Here is a 12,957-nt window from a genome sequence, read left to right as displayed (position 1 = left end):
AGCAGATGGCATCAGTACAGTCCTGAATGGACAGAGGCCGAATCCAGAAATGAAAGCCAGGATTTCTTTTATTTCAGGCACAAATTGTTCCGTTGAGGAGAATGGGTCAGATTGCCACCTTTCCTGGAGGTTGGATGGCAGTTAGGTGGATAATTTGCTCAAGTGCTTTTTGTTTAGCCTGTAACTGGCAGGCCAGGGGCAGCCCTGGTTGAAGGTGGGCAGACGCAGGGATTGTGATGGATGTGAGCGTCACTGATGGAGAGGAACAGGCTCAAGCCGAACGGCCTCAGGGTTTTCTGCTGGTCCCTGAGGCACATTAGCTCTCTCTGCCTCCTCGGGTCTGATGTGAGGAGTCGGCAACTCGCTGCGAGGCTTTCAGCATCCTGAGCATCACGTATTGCAGTCAGCAGGAGCGAGGTGACATCCCATCCTCGTGTCCCTCAGCGGAGCGGCAGGGCAGTCCCACCAGGGCTGTCAGCCGGCCGTGCTCGCGAGCAGCAGAGAGCATGTGATGCGCACACTCGTGTGCATGCTCATGTAGGGGATCTGCGTCTTCACCAGCCGACGGCCTTTCAAGGCAGAATTGCTGGTGGTGCGTAGGAGCCTCTTGCTGTCCATCACGTGTTCCCGGTGCCAGTCTAAGACCTTAATTTTGGGAATCCAGCCCTCAAATAATACGGATGCAGAGGTTAAAGGCTTGAAGGCTTAATGTAACTTCTCTTACTAGGGTGGGGGCTTTTGTGTGCGTGAGTTTTTTGGTGCCTTTTTTTTCTTTTTTTTTTTTTTTTATGTAGCTCCTTCAAGTAGCACGTTGAGAGAGAGACCGGGGGTTTTCCCCTCTCTTCTAGGTGAAAGGATTGAGGAAGACAAACAGACGACAACCACTGTCTCTCTCAACTGAGACAACTCAGGCTGAGGAAATCTGTGGTCTTGTGAAAAAAGGAAGCGCCCTATAAACCTGTGACAGAACTACGACATATAAGTGTGCTTTTTTTTTCCCCCCAGCTGTGTTTATTACAGAAGGTCAATATTTATGAGGAAAAGAATGAGGCCTCTTCTTAGTGAGAAAAAGCCTGCTAATTAATTAATAAGAAAAATCCTATTAAATAGAGCATGCTGTTGTTTCTGTGCACTTGTTATACCAACCTGCTGAGTTTCTGAGTAGAATTAACTTTCTTTTATATTCTGGGGTATTACTTTGAAGTTAAATAGAAAGGGGCTTGTTTGCTACTAGGTTTCTTAGATCGTTCTGCAAAAATAGATCGTTCTGCAAAAAGTATTCCCTAAGAGAAAATGGGTTTTCATACAGTAAACTTTCAACCTAAGATTACAGTCATATTTCTAAAAAAAAAGCCCCCAAACCAGAACTAAGCTCCTAAGCCCAAATGGGAGCAGTTTTGCACGCAGAACTGAGAACCTAACACCGAGGATTGTATTTTTTTAAATGTTCTCCCCAAAGGTATGTTTTAATTCAAAAGGTGTTTCAGGGAGCAAATGTCTCCCTTGGCATCAGCTGCGCAGACGTCAGCAGGCTCATGCCAGTGTGGCCTACAAGCAAATTTGGCTCCTCCGTTTCCACCATTGCTGCTGCTGTGACAAAAGCATTTGCAGGTGAGGATGTTTTCTTTGGAAAGAGCATACTTGTTTTCCGGGGAGGGCTGCCGAGTTTATTTTTAAGTGGAGAAAACTGAGATTTAAGGCTGCTAACCTCTCTGCTCTCCTGGGATGCCCGCGGGAGTTACCAGCAGCATGACTCCTGTTTGCACGCACCCGTACTGAATGTCCCGTATTTGCATAAAATCATCCCAAATGACTCAAAAGAAACTCGAGCTCCAGGGATGTTAAATGTGGAGTAGTGTATTGCTATCATCGGTTCACACTTGCCTGCTCTATTTATATGCTGTACTTTTTCAGTCCGAAGCAGGAAGCTGCAAAGCACAAGACAAATAGCCTTTATAACTTTGCTATTTCAACATGTTTCTCTTGCTGCAAACAGCCAACAGTTACCCTTTTTTTTTTTTGTACAGTAGGTTTCTTACTCCGTGACCCCCACCTCTCACTGTGTCTCTGCCTTCGTCCGCTGCCACTCAGGTAAGGTGAGACCTGGGCACGTCCAGAACCACGGGCCATTACCTGAGAAGCCAAACCAATAAGCTAAATCTGTAGGAGTACGGTCGAACTGGCAGTGTCTTGTGCTTATGACTTTAATAACTTTGTTTAAATGTCATAAATCATGTTGTCAACTAATGCATTCAGTATCTGACTTGGTACGAGCAGGAGTTTTTTTTAACAGCCCTTCTTGTGGTAAATTATTGCACAATCTTCAACCCCTTGGCTGGAGTTTGAAGCCATCTATAGCCTGTTAAACAAACTGTGGAGATGGCAAACTTGATAGGAAGAAATGAATGGCTTCTGTTCCAAATTTTAACCTAATCCGCTGGAAGAAAACCGTGCCCCAGTGGTGGGAGCCAGCTGAGATCCACTGCCTGAGCCAGGCTGAGCCCTGGCCCTGTGGTGGCTGGCGGTGGAGGAGGGCACCGTCGCAGCTGTGCCGTTGCCTTGGGAAGTGGGGAGCAGGGCTGCTTCTGCGGCTGGTGGCAAGGAGCAGCCGCATGGCCTTTGCCGAGGCAACACTCACACCCATGTGCAAGGCTGTGGGGTCAGCCGAGGCATTGCTTTATGTGGGCCCTGTCACCCCCCCATTTAAAACCCTGCAATTTCATCCAGATGGCAAAAGCGGCGTGGGGATCCAGTTACAGCCCAAAGGTTCCAAATCCCTTTAAAAAATACTCCCTTCTGGCCCCCAAAGTCTGCAACATGGTCTGTAGGCTTTGTTCCCAATAACACCGAGTTGCCACGTAAGCTATGGACTCTGGCACATGGTCACAATTTTGTGTAATGGCCTTCAACTGTGATATGTCAACCTGAATTTCACAATCCTCTCCTAGGAGCATTTGCTCTCTTACCAAAGATAGAAGGGTGTATTCACTTGCTCTTTCTTCCCCGCCCCACCAGCATTATGGCATGAAACACCCAGGAACTGTGTTAACTCGGGCACTGTTGCAGAGACCCGCCGCTGTGTTCAGCAGAGCACAGGGCAACTATCAAACAGGGTTCAAAAAACAACATTTCAGTCTTGAGTTGGTCTCGGACGATGGCAGTTGGCTCAGAGTTTGTATTTTTTTTTCAAGTCAACTTTTGCTGGCTTTGAGGTTGGTTCAGGCCCATTTGTAGCCCACCAGGGAGCTGTAACAGTGGCTTTATCTGGCATGGAAGTTTTCACCCTAATTTGATAAAGACAGCAGAATTCTTGGTGCCTCCAAAAAACCCTCCCAACCCTTCATCTTTCTGTTTTAAGAGTTGAGGGTGTATGTGTTATGTATAAGCATGTGTGGTTTGCGCACACGCAACTCAGTCTGAGGGTATTTGGGAACACTGGCATGCAGAAGTAAGGGCGGGTTGGCTGCAGACCTAAACAAGCAGAGCAGCTGGTGTTGCGAGCACTGCCATCCCATGGGAAATGCAGATTTTTCTGCCTGTGGCAGGACTTTGCTGCTGAAGGAGAAGAGGAGTCAAGAGAGGAGAGTTCAGTCCCTGGAGCCGTCGTGCTCTTCCCATGCAAGCGTAAACATCTGCCCAGGTCCCTGGTTGCTCAGCTGGCATGTGGGAAGATGCTAGCGGGGTTATCATGCACCTAGCCAAAGACGGTGAGAGTTGTAAATGCGATGTGTTACAGATACTATTTATCATGCCGACAAAGAAAGGGAAGGAAGGAAAGTTCAAGGGAAGGTCTCAAGGGTACAGGAAAATGTTGTCAGAAATGGTGGGTTTACTGGTGGGAATTTCTAAAAGTTTACTCTTGAGTTAATGTGAAGAGTTAGTGTTATCAGAAGTTGACTGCCCATGTCTTTGTGAATCTTGGGTGTCTTTTCAGAAGACAGGACTTAGCCAGAAGCTGCCGGTCCAGTGAAGAGCCTGTTGCTCAGGGTCCTTGGTCTACGAAATCTGGTTTTTTGAAACTTTGTCCACACCACCTCACTTGGGATGAGTGCTCTTTTACATGGTTAGCACAAATCTAAATAAATACAGAAATATAAACTGAGCTGGAAATTTACTGAGTACAAGCTGTCTTGCAAAACTGCCTGTGTTTCCTGGCTCTGGATGGGGTGGAAATACCACAAAACTAGCTTCTCTCATAGTAACGTGATACTTCTGCTTCCGGGCTCAGCTGAAAGCGGGAGGTGGAAGCGTGTACAAGAGAGGAAAAAGAAAAGCAAAAGCAAATGATAATCAAGCTTATTTTTAACATTGCAAAATGGAACTATTATTAATTAGAAAGATCGAAGTGGCCATTTGATCATCTACTCAAACATCTCGTATAGTGCAGACCATAGAGTTTTATCCATCTGCTTCTCTGTAAGCTGTGGCATAGAGCTGGAAAAGGTAGCTAACCTGGCTTGGAAGTCTTCACGTGAATAAGACATGGGGTGTATCTGCTAGCTGGTTCTCGTCTGGCTCAAACTTCACCCCAAGTGCTACATCCAGGTCAAACCAACCTGGTTCCCCATGGGCCGTGCTGCTTCCCATCTCTCCAGGAGAGGGGAATCCAGTCTAATGCAATCTCTGGATGCAAAGCTTATTCTGCAGCATGGACGTTATAATACCAGGTCGCATCTTTAAGCACCTGGCCTTGCGTGGTGGCTGGGGCGTTTGGCCACCGAGCCTGTGGAGGCAGACCCATGCCCACCTCCCCACCAGGCCCATCGCCTCCGGACATGCATAAAGTTGTCTCATGGGCTAAATGTGGCTCAGCTGCACTGACATTGAATCTAGGCAGGTATTGTGGTGCCAGAACCTCTTTTGTCTGGCTCAAACTTCACCCCAAGTGCTACATCCAGGTCAAACCAACCTGGTTCCCCATGGGCCGTGCTGCTTCCCATCTCTCCAGGAGAGGGGAATCCAGTCTAATGCAATCTCTGGATGCAAAGCTTATTCTGCAGCATGGACGTTATAATACCAGGTCGCATCTTTAAGCACCTGGCCTTGCGTGGTGGCTGGGGCGTTTGGCCACCGAGCCTGTGGAGGCAGACCCATACCCACCTCCCCACCAGGCCCATCGCCTCCGGACATGCATAAAGTTGTCTCATGGGCTAAATGTGGCTCAGCTGCACTGACATTGAATCTAGGCAGGTATTGTGGTGCCAGATAACCTCTTTTTTTTCTGGAAATACCTTTCATTTTGCCTAGTTTTATTGGTGAGACCTCCCTTTCCAATGGCCTTCCCTCAGCCAGAGGTTCACAGCCACAGTTTCCCCAGTCAAGTGATGGATTATCTTATGAGGTTCCTGTAATTTTTCCAGTCTGGCCAAATTTTTGGAGACAGAAATTACGTCAGCTAAGATGGCAGGGATGGGAACAAAGTGCTGTCACTGCTGGTGGTAGGTATCCACAGCAATAATACCCACGGTGTGAGCAGCCACATCCTTAGGAGAAGACGGTTGGGAAGTCAGGACACCGCACAGCTCCTCTCCCCTGATCCAACCTCCAGCACAGCACTTCACCTTCCTCAAGGTGAAACAGGGACATCAATCTAACCTGCCTTTGTCACTGCACACCCAACAGCCTTCGGCAACCTCCTTAAAAGAGAGGAGCAAACGCCTGTGTCCTCAGGACTGCCCAAGTCCTCCCTCCTGCCTTCGCCAGCAAATGTCATTTTAACAGCATCTTCTGAGAACTGATTGAGACCACACACGTCCTTTCAGCCAGGCTAGCAAATAACCTTCAGCTAAGTCTGCCCAGGGCTGTTTTGGATCTGGTGATCTGCATTTAGAAATAGTCTTGGTATTTTTAAATGTTGCCTGGAGCCATCTGGTCCCCTCTTCATTTTATGTTTTAATTGTCATTTATAACTTATTATACAAGCTATTCAAAAGCCAGACAGATGCTGGAGGGAAGCGAGCGAGTCCTGATCCGAAGCACACTGAAATCTCTGAAAGTCTTTCCCTGGCTTTCAAAGGGCTTGGGGCTGGCACCCCCACCAAGGGAGCCTAAATGGTTGCAGCTCTGTGGGGTCCTGGCTCTGGGACACCGAGGCCGTGCATTGCACATCGCCGCCGGGGCCAGGGGCTTGCTCTTAGCTGGAGCCAGGCAAGCCCCGCATGTCTGCAGGGGAGCCAGCTCCTCGTGGCCAGTCTCACAGCCAGCCCGCCCAAGGCACAAGGAGGTCAACTGATTTGCTCAGGTCACCAGTGTGTGAGCAAATGACTCATCCCAGACTTTCCTGGCTCCTAAACCTTTGCTCAAACCGCAAGGCTGTTTAATGACTTAGCAGGGCTCTAAAGAAGTAAGCTATAAATTGCAAATATGCTATGGCTAAATGACTGGCTAAGGTGTTTTCCACGTGCCATTTCTGATTCCAGAAGAGCTAACTGTTACCTGGGAATTACTGACAGGTTGGGGAAAGCGATTTGTTTGATGAAGCAAAGGCTTTAGAAAAAAATCATTTGCTTTGCCCCCACTCCATAGCAAAATCTTTCCACCTCTAGCTTTTCTGCCTGACTTGATGCAGAGCCCTGCACTGTGACCCTGAAGGTAAGTCGCCTCTTGTTAGAAATAGGACTAGTTTGTACTGTCTCAGCTCAAACCATCCCAGGTCGTAAAGGCATTGCCCGAGTCCTGCTCACCCACCGGCAGCCCTAGCAGGGCAGGATGGCACGGGGAGTGCACGGTGCCCTGGTGCTGAAGCGCACCCTGATGCACCTCGAGGCTGAGAGTGACATCTCCCAGGAGGACAGACGTCCCACATCAGGCTCAAACACACCTGCACACCCCTCACCAGCACGCCAGTCGTGAGAGCATGGGCATATATTAACCAGCCTAGTCCCATGGGATGGCTTAAATCCCAGCAAAGGTCCCCATCATTTGGGAATGATGGCTAAACAAGCTAACCTGTGCTGGGAAATGTGAAGCCGCTGTTTGGTGACATCTCAAGACAGCTTACGCTGGTGGCACCCCAACCCTGGCAACCACCTGAAAACCAGCAGTATTTGCTTTTAGGGGATGCCTCTTGACTTTCTCCTGCCAGTTTGTTTCTCAGAAAGCAGTTTTCTCATATTAACTGGCCAGGGGACCAGTGAGTGCGGAGGGCCAGAGGGCTGCAAATCCTCCAAGCCGGGCTGCTCTGGCTCCTCGGCTCCCTCGTAATATGGGGAGTTACTATTGCATTACTGTATCATAATAATAATCTATTATATTTCAAACATATAAAATAAAACAGGGCACTGAACATCAAGCTGTCCGAATAAGGATTTTTTTTTTTTTTTAAGAAATCTCTGAACATCGGTGGGTGGGCTCAGGGAGTCAGATGCTGCACAGAGAAAAGAAGAGAGGGGGGCCGGATCCAGGCCCCTTGCTGGCCCTGCAACAAGCAGTCCAGCACAGCTGGCACTAATTGGCACTTTCCTTGGTGGTGGATGAAGTCCAGAGGAGACAATGGGGCCTGGGCTGGTTCGTGCCTGGAGGTGATCCTCCAGCACTGAGACCAAAGCCCACTGAGAGCGCAGTAAGGAAAAGCTGCAGCAGTCTCTGCTGCTGCTGCTCTGCTCAGAGATGAGAAGATTTTTGGAGCGTAAGCCCACATCCATAGGATGTGCGCCCAGCACCAGGGGACATCATTGCGTGCCCACAGGCACATGTAAAGAGAAGGCAGGGCACGGAGCACGCCATGCTGCTGGCCACCCAGTACCAGTGGTGGTGTGCCGGTGGCGTGGTAAAGCTTGTGGTCACGTTGGCTGCTCACGGGCAGCTGGTCAAATCCCTGACTCCCACTGAAACCTTTATCATCAGGCTTTCCGCAGTGTCCCATGCTGGAAACTCAAAGCAGGAGGGTAAAGGGCTTATGAAAAGCTATTGCTTTGCGCAATCATTGCATTGCTTCACGCAGAGCTGGAAAGAAATATAAGTGTGAAGCTGCGACACCTGGAACACGAACGGGCAGCTAGAAAGGAAAGACAAGGGCAAGAAACTTCTCCATAACACACCAAAACTTGGCAAGGAGGGATAAAGGAAAGATACCTTTCTTTTTTTAAGAAAGAAAATTATCATGTAATTTCTGGATTGCATTATAACGGGGATTTTTTTGTGTGTGAGCAGTAATAAATTATTCCAACAGTACCAGTTTTTTTGATGAAAAGTATATTCATTATCTTAGACATATCTGTTGGCAGCTTAGAGGCACTATTTTCTTTTGAACTTCAGGAACAAATTGAAATGGGGGAAAAAAACCCATCCTCACTTTACAACAAGAAGTGCACCATGGTCAAAAGTGCCCTGAGCTTACGCTGCACTGAGGCTTTGAGCCGGTTACAGTCGCTGCACCGTCCCAGCAGTGTGCCGTCCGAACCCCCGTGTTTAGGATTACCACCCAGGTTCTCCAAAACTTCAGATTTTTTTTTTAATTATTTCATGAAATACAAGCCAAATAAATGTGAGGATACTCTTCTTGTTTGTCCCCTGGAGTGGGAACACACAGTTTAGGCTTTGGTCCCTTTTCTCTTCCTTCAGTACAAACAGGAGAAGCACCTGAAGGACTTGGAAGCCTCAAGGATGAAGTGAAGCTCTTGGGCAGTAACTAGAGATGAGCAGAGGGAAAACAGCTGCAAGCTGGACACCAGCAGACGTGTCCGGCTCTGTCCTCGGGGAGCAATGGGGAGGGGTGGTCCTTCACCCCGGGGAGGCCCTCAGCCCTGGCAGTGCCGGGGATTTGCCTCCCTCCGCCCCTCCAGCACAGCCCGGCACGGCTGTGCGCTTCTGCCGCAGCTGGAGAAACTGTCCTCCCGGGGGGAGAAGAGGTGCTCGGCAACCCGTCAGGCTAACAAGCTACTAGCATGCAAATGCACGTTTGTGCTGGAGTTTCCACCCACAGCTACAGCCGCCTGGCAGCGCCCAGCCACACTTCAGCACGGCGAAGGGCGGCCAGGTACGGTCGCAGTAGGGATGTAGCGGGGAGCGGTGCCTGCTCCAGCCCCAGAAGCTGATGTCCAGCTTGCAATGATTTTCTCAGGGCCAACGCCTGCCTGCACGCATCTTTGCACCTCCCTTTGCAAGGAGGAGACACGATTTTTTGGCAATTGCATGGCTGATGCTTGATGCGCACCTCGAGGGGTGCAGCCCAGGACCAGCAGGACCAGCGCAGCCCAGCAGCAGGACCTGGCCCAGGCTGCATTCAGCTTTACAGCACAGCAGTAAAAGCCGATGTTGAACTCTCCCCTCCACCTCTCTGTACCAGTCTTGGCAGCCCTGGGGATTTTCCTGTAATAATCCTGTCTATGCCATTGACTTATACAATAGCAATTGAGCTTCAAATTTAATTACAGTATGGGAACGAGCTGTCACTTGATTGAAGATAGTTCCTTGGCTATTTATTGAAATAAATAATCTTACCGACTTTGCAATTTGAAATGAAGGGAAAAGACATTGGGATCTCTTTTATGGCTGTGTTTATATCCTTCCCATCAGGCACAGTGTTTCAATGAAATACTAAGCCCTGGCTTCCAAAACACTCCCAGGGACTCTTCTTTCTTTAAACGCCTGTTGATGGTGGCTCATGGAGAGCTTCTCACCCGTTGCCTCATACCCACAGCCAAGAAAAATAGTGATGCTCGGGACCTACAATAACTCAAGTGCTTTAGGCAGATTTGTATCATACGGGAATGTCAAGCTGAGGGCCACAGCTTGGGAAAACATGAGTGGTTGTTTTATCCCATGGTTGAATGGAGCCAAGATAGGTGGAGGAGCATGTGCTCATGGACATCACCTTTCCCAGGGGCTGTCCAGGTGTGTCAACCCCCATGGGCCTGAGGGGAGCTGGGGTGCCCCTGGCCCCACATGTCCCAGAGCTGAGAGTAGGACCTGCGTCCCCAGAGGCACCGGGGCTCCTGGCAGGCATCAGGGTCAGTAGGAACGAGGTGCCTTCACATCTCGGAGGGGATGGACCGACAAGAGCGACGTGGCTCTGATGAAGCGTTTCTGTGAAGCATGATTTTTATGTAGGCACTTTCCTTTAGTGATAATAAGGCGCTCAAATTACCCACTGATGTTGGTTATTTGGAAGCAGCACGGAGGCAGTATTTCCAGTGGTGACATAGTGTACGGAAACGTGAGCATCGGCAGCAGCTTGCTGCCCCTTGCTACCTGCCCACAGCTGCGGAAACATCAGTGTTCACACTTGCTGGCTGAGGGAGAGAAATCAAAACCCTCAGCACCACTTTGGTCTGAATTCCCTTGTCTCACAACCAGTTTTATGTCCAAACAAGAGCAAGCATTCTCCAAATACAGACTAACAGTTGTTTTGCACTTTGCAGACTCCCTCTGACCTTGGGAGAGGCCATAACACACCAGCCCTCATTTCAAGTCCTTCCTAATTCCCAGCCAGCTCAACCCACTGCCAGGCTGCCCCCTCCCACCCAGACCAGGGGACACTGCCCCGCTGCCCAGCAGTGCTGCTGGCGGGAAGGATTTTTTACCAGCTGTATCTATAGAGTCACGCCCTGGGCAAGAAATGTCTCAAGTTACCAAGGATTGGTAGGACAAGGCAGGGGGTTTAACTGTTGCTTTTACAGGGAAGTTTCTGGTTCTCCAAACAGGCATTGCGTCCACAAGCACCATCCTGGGAAACCCAGCTGCCTGCGACTGAGGCTGAAGATGCTCCAAGGGTCAGCCCATAGTTAAGGGAACTTGGCTTCTTCTCCCAAAAGCGCTGGCATAATTTATACCAGAACCGCTCGCCTGGCATTTCCCTATGTGACTATATCATTTCTAAAAAGCGATTCACTCCCTCCAGCCCTTACAGTTACCCTCTGTAATGATCAATATCTTGGGCATTTAGCTTTAGAATAATAGTTTTTAGAGAGTAATTCTACCCCGCTGTGACTTGGTATCTACCACCGTGACTTCATACTCTGAAAATCACCCTTTGCCAGGCCTGCCGCGATCCCAAAAGGTGTGTGAGCCAAAGGCTGATACCCAAACGCACCTGGACCCACAGAAAGTTGAGCTCCGGGTTCAAAACACGAAGGTGGTTCTCACCTGCCAGGGGGTCGAGCTACCTGGTACAGACTGCCTCGGACTTTGGATGAACTAGAACTCCTGTGAAATTCATAACCGAGGCCCATTCTTACTTTGCTCTGGTTGTTTCCAAACAGAAATTCTTGGTTTATGAGTACAGACACCAATTTCAAAGCTGGTGCTTATTTTATAATCCCAGTCTAATATTTTTTTTTTTTTTAACCCACTTTGTTACGAGTGAATCATACACCTTTCCTGACACCATCTCACATCATCTTTCTTATAGGTATATCGGATGTAGATGCGTCAGAGGGAAAGCTTTTTCTTGCTGATACCTGAGCCTAAAGCACAGCACATTTCAGTTCTCTTTCTTATATTTCAGTGAATTTCATTGTCAAAATGGAAATGTGTGAATCCTGGTACCTGACTGCCACATTACAATGTACAGAAAAATTATAAGTGCCGCAGTGACTATAGGTCCTCACACCACTCCTGACCACCAAAGCAAATGAGTGTATGAGCAAAGCCATATCCACCCAGGGATGACCACGTGGTGTGGCCATCTCCTCTTCCTACAAATTCAAACACAACCTGTGACCCCGGCTTTTCTCCTGCCATCCTCTTTTTTATTTTCTTTTGGCGCTAGGTAAGTGTTTGAAGAACATCCCCTCATATCCTTTCAAGGGGTCAAACATTTTTAAGCCTTATGCAGGCGAAGTTTTCCTGCCGAATAAATAAACCGAGGCAAAGAGACAAACCTCATGAACAAGGGCCAGGATGGTTTCTGTCCCATTAAGGGAATTTATGAGAACTCAATACAGTTTTAGAAAAAAAAAAGTGTTTACTTAGATGATGGACGTCTGTTGAATATTAATCTTTTCTGGGTATACCGCAGGCTTTCTTAAAGAAAGCCTAAATTATTCAGGAGTATTTGCATGCTGAGATAAAGCAAATTTACAGGCAGTACAAATCAGACTTTTGCATCTTAATATTAAAAGAAGCCAAGTGCCAAATTTGGCTTCTTAATACTTTATTGTCCATCTCCTGCTAAGTAAAACAATTAAGCTGCTCATTAAGATACAACATACCTCATTCTGAAACAATGGCTACCTTAATCCTTGTACACAGCATCGGCAAAATAACCATGAGATGCCGCAAATTCATATTTTAGACTGGTTATTCTTTTTACCCGTTTGCTGTATTACAGAACGGCAGTGATGAGGAGCACCGCTGGCGATGAACAGCATGGATGCAGCAGCCTCTGCCCTGGGGAGGTGATGGTCTATGATGGATGGCCTGAGGTGGTGGTGGTGACTGGCGCTGCCCTGAGCGCTGTCCCTTCCTTCATCACCCTCTGTCCCAGGCAGGGACGTTGTCCCCCCGAGCTGTGCTGGGCCCGGCCCCACTCCCTGCTGCCATCACGGCGCCTGCAGGGGAAGTGCTGGCCTTATTTATAGAACAGCTGCTGGTTTTAGGTGCTGTCACTCACACGTATGCTGGAAAACACGGTACTTAGAGCTGCTACGCTAGTACAGAATATGCCGGAGGCAAAACTATATGTATAATTAAAAAAAAAAAATCCTTGTAAAAAAAGAATTAGAGCAGGATTATCACAGCGTGTCAGCCTCTCGTCCACAGCCCAGCTGGTAAAGCACCTCACTGGGGCCACCTTTTAGAAACACTTCCTCGGTTAAAAGCCCTTGCTGCTGGAATTGATTTTATTTTATATTTCCAATCAGGAACCTAAGAGATGTTCTCAGGTGAACCAAATTCCTGCTTTTATTGGCAGCTATAGGCTGGGCAGGGGATGAGAATGTGTTAGTGACCTGGCATGGAGGAAGGCGCTGGGACTCACCGGTCAGGCAAGAGAAGCCGCTGTCCGGCTGGGGCTGC

This window comes from Aptenodytes forsteri, unplaced genomic scaffold, assembly GCF_000699145.1.
Source record: "Aptenodytes forsteri isolate BGI_AS27 unplaced genomic scaffold, ASM69914v1 Scaffold241, whole genome shotgun sequence".
NCBI lineage: Eukaryota > Metazoa > Chordata > Aves > Sphenisciformes > Spheniscidae > Aptenodytes > Aptenodytes forsteri.
The sequence above is the reverse complement of the archived record's forward strand: the minus strand, read 5'-3'. Positions refer to the sequence as shown.